Genomic DNA, 16,998 nt, shown 5'->3' on the forward strand with positions numbered 1-16,998 from the left:
GATTTTGTTTGGCACTTGTCTCTAAAATCTAATCCTTTAGGTCACTTAATGTCGTTTTATGTCAATGTGATAATTTTGCAATTATCATATTTACTTGATTCTAAAATTTTTTTGTGCTTAGTCTTACAATCCATAACTTTGTATGTTCATAAAATTCTTTTGATTCTGAGACAATTTGTTGGGACAGTACATTTATTGAATTCTTGTGATTTGAAAGTATGGTGCAAGTTTCAATACTGATGAATCAACATTTCCAGGGAAAACGATAAAAATTTGTTTGAAAATTTAAGTACACCAGCCCCTTGAAGTAACGCTGTTCGATTAGCGCTGTTTTGAAGTAACAATGCCTATTAATTAGGGCATGATTTGAAGTAGCGCGGTCATATATTCGAAGTAGCGCTCTTTCTCGTCCACATAATTTATTTTATTTTCATACGTGCACAATGTAACAAACAAAATGCAACAAATTAAAAATAAGACAGCACTTGTGTAACATAAACATCATGACAAATCAAAAAAGATACTATTACCTTTTTATGTAATAGTTATTCGCTTCCATCGCATATTTTTAAAGCCTAATTAAAATTGCACAGTATATAATATTTCGTAAATACATTTTCCGACGCCTACGTGTGTGCTCAGCTAATGTTTATACATACTACGCCGTCTTGCAACTCAGTAGCAGCTCTAGTGGGAAATGCCGGAAGCTTTCGAGGCAAGTTCACATCTTGCATGACAGGCTGCGCTGACTCCTAGTCGTGCGTACACAAAGTTACTCTTTTTTTACAATCAATTTCAATATAAACTAATTACTAAACCTAATAAGTACTACATACTTTATCCTGTGTTACGTAAATTTATTCTTCTCTATTCTTAAACATTCAAACAGAGCTTATATGTTAAAAATACTATTATTTTTAACTAAAAAATGTGATGAATGCACATGCTTCGTAAGGAAATATGAGGTTAGTAGGCTATGTACAGTTCAATTATGCCGCATATGATTTAAATATAGTATTATTTTAGGTTTTTTGAACTTTAAATGCAATTTATACATTTATATTTTTCTTAAATTGTATTTAGATGTGTTAACAGTATGTAAATACGTACATTTAAACGAAATAAATTTCATATAAGGAATAGTAAACAAACGGATTTCAGTGGCTGGAGAACAAAATATTGTTTGTTGATTCCACATTAATTTTTTGTATTTCATTCACTTTAAAAAAAAAAAAAAAGTTTGCGTAAAAGAAAACGGCGCTACTTCAAATCATGCCGTAATTTATTGACATCGCCACTTCGAGGTGCAAATGTAGTGAGATATGTGAGTAGATATATCAAAAAAAATGTTTCTTCTGCTAATGTAAGCTTTTCATAAATATCTTTCAATTTGCAATGGAAGAGTACTGGTTGCATTGGATTTGTAGTGACATTTTTGTTATCGGCTAACCATTTGAAAAAGTGAACAATCTACACTTTTACGTTCATTAAGACTCTTTCTTGCATGCAGATTTTGTTATTTAATTTTCTTGTAATTACTGTTAAGGGATTTTCTCATCACATATACACCAAACTCTTTTATAACTGTAAAAGGGTATGCAGTTGATGATAATTATGAACATGCCTGACTTTTTACAGCTGTGCATTAATCTAGTAAATACCTGTTAAGAAAATTTGATTCAAAACATTAAATTATTGCGCGCTATTGAAATAAATTTACTTGAAAAGCTCTGAAGTATAATTTATATATTAATTTTTAGTGTTAGCTAACAGACAAATGTTAAAAATAAATACAGGCCCTTTAAAAGTTCAATAACAAAAACAAGAACAGAAACAAACACAAAGAGAGAAAATACGTACAAATAGACAATATAAGAAGAAGAAAAAAGTGCACGTAACTTAGTACATGTGGCAGAAGTGAAACTTCATTGGCAATTAAAACCCCGAACAGTAAGTATATAGTAAGGGATAAAACGGCAGATAGAGAAAAAGAAGACAATTTTCTATTAAAAAAACTTATAGTATTATTAGGATTTAAGGAAAGTATTTAAAGGATCAAAATGAAAAAAATATTGGTTAAATTTTTGAATTTATTTCCTTGATATTTACAATTGTTATTATGCTTTATGGATTCTAAAATATGAAATGTACATAAGAAACCATTCACAAGTTGTTTACAATATTTTCAACGTAGCTAAACTAACCTAACCAAAACATTAAACTATTAATTATTGGGAAACCACTTAAAATATTGAAACGTTTCACGAAAACGTTTAATTAAAATTTGGCTTTGACATTTTACTCCCACCGTGCCCAAAGAAGTTTCACTTCAAAAATATACATTTATAAAAAGAAAAATAATAGAATTAAATGTATATGAACCTTAGGGAAATTTTTTATATTTTTCAAATTTTTTTTTAGATTTTCTGTCTGAATTTTTTTCTAAAAACATTTTGGTGAATGTTGGGTCATTTTTGGCAAATTTTGAAGGTCAAGGTCATTCAAGATGGCCACCATGTCACAATCCAAGATGGCGGTCGACTGATGGCTCATCGGCCTGAAGCCTGATGCAAGAGCCCCATTTATATACTACTAATTTGTGTTTATAAACCTTTTTTCAAACGTAATTATATTAGTGGGATTATGCTCCCGTATGTATAATTTATTTGCATTATAAATTTTAAATCAGTAAAATTATTAAAACATTTAGCCTATTTATTAACTTTCATTATTATTAAAAATTTTCTTCATTATTTTACAAAATAAATAATTAATTTTATACATTTGTTTATATTAATGTTGAATACTGAGTATTTATTGAAATTTTTTATTGATTGAATATTCTTTACCAACCATATTTATAATACCACTCCACTCATTTTTATTTTTTATTTTTATTAATTATTTGCTTGCAAAATTAAAGTTATTTACTATCTTTTATCCAGTTGTATCTAGTATGCTTGGAATACTGCATTCATTTTATGACCTGTAAGTATAATTATCCAAAAACCTCACTGAAGGAAACAGTGATGTGTATCGTTTGACATTCAAATAATTATTTAACTTATATTGCAACATAACATATATTATATAACATTATTGCTGCGACAAAAGTTTCGATAGTAGTTGTTATTAGAACATCTGTTAACATTTTGCTGAATGGTTGTATCCATAACTTCAGATAAGTTTTTAATTCTTCTTAATTACAGAAGACAGTAAATGCAGTCTGTGGATTTGTGTCTTGTGTGAATGAAAACATCAAAAGTGGTTAGCAATTTTTTTAAGCTATGCAACAACTCAGAAAAAAACAATTTTAGAAGCTAAAAATGTTGAAGCAAAGTATTTTTCATGATGAAGCCCCATGTAACTTATATACAGTCAACAATAGGTCCCGAAGATAGTGTACAAATTAAAACATTGAAATAAGTAAATAATTAATGTGCATTTAGGAATTGTGACTTCAAAATTTTTATGACTGGAAATTCTTAATGATATATTTTCTTTCTTTGGAAATATCTGGAACTGCTTGAGGCCAGCCAGACATGTTTGTCCAAGAAAACAACAATAATGCCAGCACAGACTTAACAGAAAAGTCACTTATCTAAAAGTGATTCACGAGAGAAACATTTCTAAATCTATTCCGCAACCACATAAATCTGCTTTAAAAAATTTACATAATTTAAAATTACTGATCTATTTCTCAATGTATTTGATGAATGGTTCTTATTCTGCACAGTCTCTGTTCTTTTGCTTAAGCAGAAAAATTTTTTTTAGTCCGCTTAGCTGGATAAACTGCTGCTTGAAATCAACATTGAGTCAACAGACACGTAGTGGTCTAGGAACAATAATCGTTAATCAAGACTTTCAGGGGCGTTGAATTTTGATGATATTTTACATGATATCAGTTGACCTAAATGTGCAAACATACATAAATGTTTTTATATTAATTGTTTTGTATTCAAACAAACAAAAACAAATGATTGTTAAATTTCTTTTGCATTTGAGTAAAATAATAAAATTAAATGAAAATTACTTTTTTTTTTACTGAAATGTCTAAAATGTTCTTAAAATTTGTTAAAATTTTCATAGGTTTTCTTTTTTACAGAGAAATGTAATAACTCAGATTTTTACAGTAATTAATGTCTTTCAGTTCAAAGGGGTTGGAAAAATTTGTGCATTAGTAATTGGGAGAAGGGCTTCCAAATTATTTGCACCGGGCACTACATTTTCTCTTGATTGCCCTGGTTGTCGAGGACATAACACTATTTATAAATATTTGTGATGCTTGCAGCAAATTCAAAGTCCACATTGGTAGGATTAGGGAAAAATATTTTGCCCACGTGTGTTCATAAATTTAAAAAAAAAGAAAATACGATTTGAGTAGATTTGTGGAAAATATATATTTTATTAGGTTACAAGTTTCATTACACTATTGGTACAGTAATTGACTCAACTAATTCTATAATATAAATACTCTGGCATGAAAGAAGCCACAATAAACGCATCCACACCTTATCCTTACCGCCTTAAACAGAGAGTGGTAGGGCAGAATTAAGGTCACTTCCAATACAATTTAGCCCACACTTGCTGATGCGAGGAATCTCATTAACTCTCGTGTTTAGCGTGTTAATTTCCTCAGCAGTTTCTTTCAGCAAATAATAGTTGCAGTTCTGAAACACACATTATTTTTCTAAGTGAGATATGTTTGACAGATGACTTTTTATGAAATTTTGATGTATCTATTTAGGCACCACTATTTGAATAGAAAAAAGTGCATTTTCCACTACATTGTGGGATTTTTTTGATACTTATTAATTCATTACAAAGTGAATGTGTGCTTGCAAAAAAAAAAAAAAGAAAATTGGAAAGGTTTCTGCTAATCACTCCAGTAATGATTTAGTTACTTCTTGCAACTTTGAATTCATATGGTGATGAAGACGAAGAAGATGAATGTACGTGATGAAATACTGCTGAGGATTGCTGTGCCTCACACAGTACGAAACCCAGTCTTGAATCTATATGGTGATGAAGTTGAATGTACAGGATGAAGATACTTCTGAGGTTTGCTCTGCCTTACGAAATATAAAGACCAAGAAAAAACTTGACACCCAATTCGGAACTCGTATGGTGCTGATGGTGATGAAGATGAATTAACAGATGAAGATACTGCTGAGTTTTTCTGTGCCTTATGCAGTAAAGTTATCAAAAGACATGACACCCAGTCAAGATTTCATATGGTGCTTGAGGTGACAAGAAGTAACAGGATGATGATACATCTGATGTTTTCTAGGCTGTGAGCATTTTGTATGGCAATACAGCAATGAGAAGTAATATCAAGCTATCTTGGATTATTGAATGTTGTGAATGTCAGCCGAAAATTTTTAGCTGTATAACAACAAAGCAAAGGATGTTTGAAGTTAAAATGAGTCCCATCTAAAACAGTGTTTCTGCTGTGAATAACTTGGTAACATACAAATACAAAAAAAAAAAAAAACCAAAACATTAACTGAGTGTCTAGCAAAATTAGCAAACCTGACTTCTCTTGGTGTTTTGTAAAATTTCAGTGGCCAAAACATGTAATATTTTTATAGCAATCAATCAAATTCACTGAACCATTGTCACTTACGGAGTCTTCAATGCCACGATAAAACTGTTTTACGCAGAAACAACAATTCTGAAACTGCATCATCATAGATGGAATTCAACCTCATGTTCCAAAAAAAAAAAAATAAACATCGGCACACCAGCATGTCAATAAAAAAAGGATGAAACCAAATACAATATTCATTGGACAGTTAATGTAAAATTGGTTTTGTGATACATGCAGAGTCTTTAGATTACCAATCAATTTGAATTCCCTTATCAAATATATTTCCCTGTGTCCTGATTTTTCCAGAACTCAAAATTAATTGGAGCTTCCTGTCTTTTCTGTATTGGCCACCCCCTGATCATGCATGCAAAAAAAACAAAACAAGATGGAGTGTTCTAACAACTGGCCCCGATAGGTGAGAAAAGTGAAAGTATTAGTAATGTTTTTGGATATAAACAGAAGTGTCTGACATAAAAGCAGTGACGTTTGATGAAAAGAACATGACTGAATGGGCCTTATTGTTAAGACAATACAGGTTTGATCTCGTCAGTTGTGGAAGATAAAACAAAACAAAAATATGGAAAGTAAGAACTGTATAGGAGGACAAAGTTCTTGGAAGGAAATGTGACATGTTAAATGGGCAGTTGAAAAGATAATTCCTTTTTGTCATGTGCTTCTGCTTGAGGCCATGTCACATATTTGTCTCGGATATATTTGCCAGTATAGTTGGAAGGAGTTGTATTTGACGGAAACTAGCTTCCAATTTTCTCCATAAAGTTAATTTGGACAGATAAACTCCAATACCTATGTTTTAAATCATTTCATTCATAACTTTTTAATTTTTTTGGTCTGAGCTATCTCAAACATTTCAATTTTAAACTCAGTTTTATAATTAAATAATGTATAACAGTGCTGGATGGAACTTAATTTATTATATTAATTTTTTTTTCCGAATTTTTGAAAATGTATTAATTTAAATAATATTAATATTCGTTAAAATAATGACATAAATGTTCAGTGATTTATTTTTAAGTTATAGAAATATAAATTTCATTTTAAAACATAAAATGTTTATGCATACGACATTCATAAAAATATTATTTTCATTATTTCATTCTTATAACCTCTTTAATGACCCATATGTTCTTCGCCATTTTAAAGAATCGTTGTGACGGAAACGGAGGTCTTTTCCATTTTCGCTAGGCACGATTGTTATTGGTTGATTGCATCCAACATATTTTAGAACCTGCCCTGTATGCGAAATAGTCATCCAACTTGTCAAACAAACACGGCTGCGCTAGTGGTGGTTTCGGTGACGTCATAAACCTCCAGAATTGACTGACATAACATATTGGGAGTTGTTGGACAGTGTGACAGGGTCCGCTGCGGCCGGAATTACAATAGTCCGTCGCTCCGCCCGTTTATCATCCTTCCGTTGATCACGTAAATCGGCCAATCATATGGCCCGAAAAATTACGTCTGTCCGTCCGTCCATCAAAAGCTTGGTAACTTCATACTTTTGACGGATGCTCGGGCGGATAATATTATAGTTGCGTCCAAATACTAGCCTAATGGATCCCTCAGCTAAGGGATCCATTAGAAGTGCATCGTAGTGGTCGTGGCCATCTTTTCTTTGCTTCTGAATTCTCACAAGGGATGTTTCGGCATATTTACATGCGTCCACTAAACCCGAGGTTTGTAGGGAATAGCTACGGATTCGTATTGTATTCTGTTTTTATATAACATTACTTCAGATTTTTGGCATAAGATTAGTTTATAATGTTTTAAGCATAAATGATATCTCTATTAGAGACAAAAAAAACCTTAATAAAAATTACCAGGCGTGAACTTAAATTCACAGGGGTATTTAATTCTAATTATTTTTAATATTTTGAGATTCAAATCAAAATTTTATTTTGATAGTTGATATTTATAACAGTCAAGCTACATTTAGGGGCACAACAACTAAATTTTCAAAAGGGGGGGGGGGGGGTGCAATATACCTTTTTATAAGGAATCATCGATCCCCCCCTTTTGAAGCGGGGGGTCCGGGGGTCCTCCCCCAGGAAAATTTGTATTTCAAGGTGGAAAATGGTGCTATTTAAGCAGTTTTATTATCTAAAAATTGATTACACAGCACTTTCTTTGCCCCCGTTTGCCCCCACTTCAAGGTTTCAGAAGGGGGGGGGGGGGGAGAAATACCCTTGCCCCCCCCCCCCCTTGTGGTTGCGCCCCTGGCTACATTTAATTATTTAATTGGTCATTATTTACGTTTTGCTGAATATTCGTATATATCACAACTGAAAATGGCTACGTGCACATTAGCACTATGAACTGTCGACAGGTGGTGCTAGCAGTAAAAGTATCAGGATACTATCCGTCCATTAGAATCGCGTAGTCCATTGTGGCTGCATTTGCTAAGGGACGTAAGGATGTGTGTGGTACAAATGCAACTCCATGTATTTGGATACAGGTTATATTCTCCAAATGGCTATTAGAAGTTTTTAAAGTTTGTTTAAATCTTCAGATGCTTAAATAATTAGTGTTATTTTCTACCAGACCCCTCCCAGACACACTTAGTTTTTAGTTAGGTTTGGAATAAACAAAATAAAAAAATTAGAAGTTCGAAACAAAGTGTAAGTAAAATTAATTACTCATGGTTAATATGAAAATTAAAAATATGAAATTAATAAATAAACAGAATGCATAGCTCACATGACTGACGAACTAATCTAATTATACAAAATATTTTTCCCCCTCCAAAATTAGTTGTCAGCATGTATAAAGAAAAAAAAAATATATTATGACGGAAGAACGAAGAGTTGTGAATTGCTTGATGGTTGACGGACGAATGGATGCGACGGGCTATTGTGTCCCGGGCACCCATGTTCGGCGCTGGTGCGAGTGGGACGCGGGGGTAGGGCAAGTCGGAGGAAACGCACCCCGTGTACGCGCGGCACGAGAAAGGATCGACGAGCAGTCGAGGCGGCCGCGAGAGGTCGACACAGTTGGGGCTTTTCGCAACTCTCAACCTAGAGACCACGAGGCTCGGAGTGTTCGAGCTAGGCGCGGACCATCTCGCGTTTCCCATTCCCATGTAGCCGACAGCGTCCTGCGGCGCTCGCCTGCCTCCGCCACTGGTGACGTCATGACCGCGAGGACATTCGCCACCTTGCCGTTTGCCGGGGGCAAGCACACCTTTTCTACGCTACAGTCCAGAGTAAATAGTGCATGCTGTTTCTAAATTGTACTACCCGGCTTGTTAACAGTAATAATATATATATATATATTTATACAATCTTCTTTTATTATAAGTTATATATTTTTTTAAAATTTTACATTAATTTTTTGATTTTTCTAAGACCATTAAATAGTGTATATTGACAGTTATGATAGCTGTAAAAATTATGAAAAGTATTTCATTTGTAAAAAACACTATTGTGTATTTCACAGGAGAAACATTTGTGGTAATGTCACTTATAATAACAAGAAATTCGATAAAATTGTATGCTATGCTCAAAGAGGACCAAAATTTACAATTCTAAAAGACGCAACAAAATTTGTCGACAAAAATACTTGAAATCAAGATGGCGTCTTTCAGAAGTAAATACTGAATATATTAGATAATATTTTTCATGTAGTACAAAAGAAAAATGTATTGCTGAAATTATAATTTTAAGTTTTTATTTAAATAGAATATTTCTGTTACTTTATAATGTAGTTAATGAAATTTTTTGAAGTTGTGTCTAAGACTTTAGTGCTCTAGTGCGTATATCTGGCAACAGAGCATGGCGGAACAGAGACAGCGCTTAATGCAAGAATTGTGCACGGGAAAGAAAGATGAATGCCCATTAAAGTGCATACTGCAAATTATAAGAATGAGACTTCCCCAGCCACTCCAGTCACCTCAGCCTAACGTCAACCATGTATATCACATGTCACAGGTACATGCATGCAGTTATCAGTTAGCCGACCTCCGTGGCGTAGTCGGATGGACACCGGCTTACGGTGCGAGGGGTCCTGGGTTCGAGTCCCGGGTAAGGCATGGGTGTTAATTTCCATGCAGAGAATAGATTGCTGACGATATAATAAGATTTCGGATAAGAACAAATTACCCTCTGGCTGTTGGTGCACCACCATAGGCCACCCTAATTTAATTTAAAAAATAAAAAAAAAAGCATACCGTCAGATATTTTAGCATTGTTGCTCTTTGACAACTGGTTCATTTGGTTTGATCCCAGTCTCAAAGATGGAATTTATTTATTTTTTGACATGTATTTCATACTGGAATATGAATGTCTTTAATCTCGGGTCGGGTGTTACTTCGGCTGAGGATTCGACACAGCTTAAAACTAGTAAACTGTGAAAGATACAAAGAGAAAGTAAATATATCTTTGTAGAGCAGACTTTGCTTGTGGTCATTACGCATGATTCACCCGGTTTATATTTGAAGTCAGTGAGAGCTGTGACTGAGAGAGTAATAAACTGATTTGCGTGATTTAAACTTTTTAAATTTGCTCGTGAGTGAGCACTGAGTGGTGCTAGTTGAGTGGAATAACTATAAATTTACTAACTTTGGTGTAGGATCCATTAATAGTATAATGCCTAAGTAAAAACAGGTTATGTTGGAGAAAAGAATGAAAAAATTGAAACTGCCCAAACAGAAGCAAATAAAAATACCGAAAAGTGTGGTAGGTATCGAATCGGGCAAAAAGTAGCAGAGAGAAATGAGCCAGTGGGGAGGAAGGTACCCCCGAACGAGACGCAAAATTTGCGCTGGGGTGAGCCTCAGCCGTCTGCCTCGCGAGAAGCGACGGGGAATGCAGGAAATCGTTTGGTAATGGACGTCGCTGTGCTCTCTGATGATTCTAATGTTGGCAAAGAGTCAGTTGAGTTTGTCGCGGTTTGTTGCAAGTTTTTTGGTGTGGCCGCTAGACCGTGAAGTGAGACGTTCATCGAATTCACGTAAAAAAATAAAGCAACATCAATTTTATTAAAATATTTTATTTATTTCATAAATAAAATTCCCATTCAGCGTAATGTGGAAATTCATGAAACAAACCCCTGGTGGTTGTAGTTGTTCGAAACAAAGTTTACCCAGAATTATTTTCTTCAGACATGAGCGTAAGGATTGAGTGAAATAAAATAACATCGTGAGGCTTTCATTTCTTGTTTGACACCATTCCACAAATCGAATCCCACCTATCTTAATCGTTTCGACACTTCCTGAAGCGCGAGAAATAATTTGAATTTGTGTTAAGTATTATAAATTCAGCTAAACAATTTCTATCTACATATAGGTACGTAACTAATGATATGAGCTGTAGTGTCTTATCTTTGAGAGATCAGATTTAATTTTTATAACTAAGTATTCTGATGTGCTGAGGTGCATAGCGTATCAAAAACTATCTTGCAGGGACAGGATATGAACAAATTACTGTGAACTGTATTTAGAAAAAAAGTTACTTCATAGTATTTAGCGCAGTTTTTCTTTAATCCCAATTAATTAGGTAAACAAATTATTTACCATTTTGCAAATCTTGACTTTGTTTGCATTGCAAGGATGTTACAAATGGTAGGAAAATACGAATTTAGAAGCACTTCTGAAATAGTAATTTTTTTTTTACTTTTAATGATAATGGTCCCATTTTTTTTATACATATTGAATGACAGAAGCTTATCGAATTGAAATCTAAATGAAGCAACATGAAAATTGTTTAAACATATTTTGTTTTATTTCTCATTTAATAACTTTAGTGATGCCTAAACATAAAATTAAAAATGCATGCGCCTGTAAACCTTTCCAATTTTTTTTTTTTGACATTTACATTGAAAACCATTAACTCTTTTCATTCCTCACTGAAGATTGGTGGCAATGTTAGTACTCTTTTTTTTTAACCAACATTTTTGATAAGTTGAAGTATTTATCAAAGACTTTTCCATTTACAATTTTACCACATTTGACATCCAAAATGAGACATCATCATGCAGTAGATAATGTAGTAGATACTATATATTTTCATATGAAATAAATAGAGTAAGATGACATGAAGCATAGCAATATAAAAATATGTACTACTAAATTCTATGTGCTATTTTTGTTTCACGCAAAATATTTAAAATTGTTTTATCACTTGCTACTGCATAATTCAAAAGTATTGTGTAATCATCTTTGTGGCTGCATTTAGTAAATATGAGCTTTAAAGAACATAAGTGTACACAAGTTATTGTGTGGGAATTCAGTCTGTCCTTATTCTTGGAATGACATCTAAGTATATATAGTATATACAAATATTTACATCACAAACAGGCAACATATCACAAAATCTCAGCAGTTCAAGTTTTGAAATTAACATTACTAATTATGTTAATAGCGTATGAAAACATGAATAGTTTACAAATGTGATATACATACATAAATATATACATTCGTGGATGCCACAAGTACAAACATGATAAAGTAGTAGTAGCATAGTTTTTTTTTTTACCAACAAACTGGCACGAGGAAAATTGCTCAGCAAAAAATAATGTGAAAGAGCTTCAATATAAATGTTTCACAGCATTGTTACTTGGGGAGTCTGATGCCATAGCGAAAAAAGTTCACTATTTCATTGCACTAATTTCACCCTATATCAATTACTAGCTAAACCCGGCCACGCTTTGCTGTGGCACAGTTTAATATTAATTCATTGTTTAATTTAATATTTTATTGTGCATGGCTGTGGAATGTAATAGAAGAAATAAAAATGTGTTTAGCTTAAATATTTTTATTGTAAAGCTAATGGAAGGACTACATTCCTTGTTTTCCCATTTTTTGCATAAACATATAGATCAGATGGTTTACCGACTCTGGAGCACCCGACATATAACTGTCCATGAGAGAAGCATTCATTTTCTAAATTCAAACCGCACACTTGCAAAGATTGTCCTTGTGCTTTATTGATGGTCATAGCGAACGCAAGGCGTATTGGAAATTGAAGTAGTTTGAACTCGAACGCCATATCTGTCGGAATAAGTGGCATTCGTGGAAGTAATACGTCTTCACCTTTATGAAGTCCAATCAAAATTGTTGCTTCAATAAGATTATCCATTAATTTTTTAACTACTAATCGTGTACCATTTTATAATTTAGGCTGACAGATATTTCGAAGCAATATAATTGGCACACCAATTTTCAAATTCAAAATATGTGGTGGTAATCCTGGAACATCGAGTGAATTGAGAAATTCCGTTGGAAAGTTCACTGCTTCATTTTGGTGCACTACTGAATCAATAGATTTGTATGTCATTGTTTCACCTTCGATTCTGTTTATAATACTATTGTTCATATCGTGTACGTCAACATTTTTAGCCGCTAGAATGGCTCTTTCGCTCAACCATGCATGATTTTTGAATTTTGTTTCGATGTTTTGGAATACCTTGTCTACTAATTCCTCTTTTGAATCTACGATGTTGCATAAATCAGATGATAAGCTGATTTTTCCTGTTTCTGGATTTGTAGGTACAGTGCCGTTACCAACTTCAATTAATTGTCTTGAAAATATGACTGCTGTTGGATCGTTCTGAAGTTTAACTCTCATATTCGTGGTTAAATGCATTTTTTTTACTGTGCTCCAAAAATTTGAATATTTTTTAATTTAAACGTATTTTTATCAATAGAGTCGAAAGAATATACTTTCAAATTAAATAAAGTTTTTTATTCTTTCTTGAAATATATATATATATATATATATATATATATATATATATATATATATATATATATATATATATATATATATATATATATATATATATATATATATATATATATACATACATATTTGTGTAAATTATAGTCGTCAAGGCACAATGGTCGAGTAGCCTGATGTGCTTGAACTTCGACAATATGGTACAGCATCGTCGAGCGTGGTCACAACTAAGTTGGGTGACCATGATATTTAGTTATAGAAACTTTTTTTTCCGACTTTTCCGGTGGATTTTCCCAAACTTTTATTTCATATAAACACTCTTCTGTTAAGATGCAATGTTCTGTAAAAATTTCAATCCAAACCATCGTATACTTTACGAGTTTTGCGGCCAAATACATACGGAAGCTAAATTTTTATATATATAGATTGTTTACTATAGATATATTTAAAATCTAAGTATAAATAGTTTGCAATATAAATCATGCCTTAGAATCGAATTTAAAAAAAAAACACAACTTGGGGACACTTAAGAATTAATACTTGATCAACTATGGCATCAGAAGGTACAGACTTTATTTTTTTCTAAGTTGCACCATTTTTTTTTTGGAGCTCTGAGACTCAGTTGTGTATAGGCCTAAACATCAGTAGTGTCCTACATTCACCAAATCTTCTTGATTTTAATACGCACCTTTGTTAAGGCTTCTTAACTCTGAAAATTGGCACTGTTTTGTCATAGGAAATCTAATGTGTTCATCGGTGTTTTCGTTGCGCAGTCCATAATATCTGTTTACCTTCATCGTTGTGTTCGTCTCTTTGCTGCATTTTCCAGGTTTCAATTATCTGTCTGCATTTACTGTTATTGTTGAAACTGTCTCGTCGTCAGTCCGCTGTGTTCTCCTGTGCTGCTGTTATTTTTTCATTACTCAATTCCTTCCACGGAATTCTTGTGCTGTCTGATATTTAAGTTTGAATGTGTTTCGCCTGTGCTGTCATTTTTGTGTTGTCCACAACACCTGTTTAGGTCCAACGTTGGGTTTATCTGTTTGACATCAGCTGATTTAAACTTGTTTTCTATGAGTTTAAGTTTTCATTTTTTGTTTCTTATTTTGCATTTATGAATTTCTCCCATGACAAACAGTGCAAAATATGCAATGGCGTATGTCCAAGGTATTTGTATTAAATCTGAAAATTGGGTGCGACTTAAAATTGATGTAGGTAACCACATTAACTTTTGATAAAATAAAAGTTTAAATAGAGTGGGTCATATGGGATGGTGACAAGAAACTGGCAAATTAGTCAACTGTGATGTAAAGACATGGCTGCCATCAATGATCTTGAGAAAGACACTTGGCACTTTAAGTGTTAAAGAACAACTCTCTTTCACTTAAGGTTGAAGTCACTAAGTAAGTGAAAAGTCGGCGGATACAACTGAGTTCTGTTCTCCCCACTTGGCTACACTAATGCTCCCACATTGATTTTCACATTTTACACAGAAGTCTGTCGCACTCGGCATCTTTGAACAGAAACTAAGGACAAAAAAAGGGCGCATCTTAGAATCATTGGCATCTCATAAGCGAAAAAAAAAAAATAGTATATGTTATTTAAAATGCAATATCTTTTAGGCAAAATCAAGAAGTTTAAAGAACCTACACGCGTGTAAATAAAATATCTACTTTATTGACTGCGGTCAAGACATCACTTATAGCTAGCTGCGTACAAAACATCACGAAAAATATGACCAAATAATAAAAACTGAGAAAACGTTGGAATGAGTAATAATAAAGTGGTAATGTTCGTGAATACAAAATAATTGCATAGTTAAATTATCATATAATGAGTTCTAAAAGTAAATGTCACAATATTTTTTACTTTTTATTTGAAAATTCTGTTAGGCTTGAATTTAAAAGGAAACATTGTGTCAAATAAACCATATTTGCTACAAAAGTCATCTAGTGAATTTTAAAAGCATTTTTCTAATTCAAACTCATTCTTCATAAATGTATGGAGTTGTTGCAAGTCTAAAAATATTGTTTACAGTTTTTATGTGTAAATAATTATTTTTAATGAGACTCATAGATGTGTACATAACTGAACCTAAGTATTAAACGATTTAAAGTGATTTGTTTCTTTTGTCATCATTAATACCTTAAATTTCAGAATATTTTAAGACTGCACAAACCAGATCACAGAAGTGAAGACTGAGTAATTATATAGAGAAACACTTTTCATTGTGCATGATTATTTAGGCCCAAAAATTAATTTCTGTGAACAATTAATATTGCATAAAATAATTTCAGGGTAACAATGCCACTAAAATATAGCTACAAAATAATGCTGACAATTTTTTTTTTACATGGATAGCCTAAGGTTTAAATACTATTTATAAACGCATGTTATTTTTTTGTCGGTTATGTCTATGGATATGCTGTAAGCATGTGCCGTATGCTCTATCTGTAACTCCACAATAAAAAGATTAAACATTTCATTGGTCATAACTAGCTTTGTATTTTCTTTTACTGCTATGTGGATTATAAAAGAATTACACATGATTTATTACTGTATTTTGTAAAGTGGTACTGCAATGCTGTGATATTCGCACCCTGTGACCGAAAATTTGGCTTGATAGCCAAGTACTTTTAAGATATGACTTTAATATGTTAACTGTTATCATAAACATAAGAGAACAATTTAACAAAAAATTAAAACCTACTTTTAACATGCAGTGTTTTTTTTTTTTTAAGTTATAGGTACAAGTATGTATAGTTATTTCTAAACATTAATGCTATAGTTCATCTCTCTTTTTTTTAAACCTTTGTTTTGTGTAATACAGTGCCATCATAAAGTACAACATTCATACAAAGTACTATCTTTTCTTCCCCCTCAGAGTACAACAACAACCTTGCATGTTGTTACAAAATCTAAATACCAAGTAAAAATGTTTCTAAGACGTCATTTTTGCAAATTGGGTTCACTCGGACACACAGTATAAAATGGACACCATTCCTCGAAGCACATTACCAAAGTCACCCACACTAACCAAGTCATCCGCATATCATGTTTAGGTGAACATCAAAATGTGTACACAGTCACTAGGGTAAGAGCAACAATAATTACAACATAATTTTGAAAGTATCGTTCATGAACTACTTTACTTTTCACTTTATAAATACTTCAGGTCACTTTTATAAGTAATAAGTCATGACAGTAATATTAAAGATTCCAAATTTTAATGTAAAAATCTTCTAACATGGGAAATGTTTAAACCTAAAAAAAAAAAATGTCTTTCTATATGTAGGTGAGCTGACTTGCTGTTACTTACGTAGCATAAATGTCACACCGAAATAAATGGTGGCTCTGGTAAATTTTGACAATAATATACTTTTCAGTGGCATATTCTAGGCATTGTATGTAAAGTGTATCCAGATGGTATAGCTGCTAAATATTTTTTGAGGAGTGATAAAAAGGTTTAGTTTGTTTGATTAAGAATTTTTCTATCTATGTATAGTAAAGTTAGTAGGGATATGCGAGTGTTCAAAAGTTAAGAACTTGAATTAAATAATAATATATACTACTTAAAATTTTGAATATTATATTTTTTTTTCTTCTCAAAACCGATAGGTGTTATAATAAGTATGGAAAGTTAAAATTAATTAGCTGTCACAGCTGTTCTTAATATTGCACCTGAATCTCAGATTTTCATGTAACATAATGCTTTAT

Source organism: Bacillus rossius, chromosome 18 (genome assembly GCF_032445375.1).
Source record: "Bacillus rossius redtenbacheri isolate Brsri chromosome 18, Brsri_v3, whole genome shotgun sequence".
NCBI classification, from domain to species: Eukaryota; Metazoa; Arthropoda; class Insecta; order Phasmatodea; family Bacillidae; genus Bacillus; species Bacillus rossius.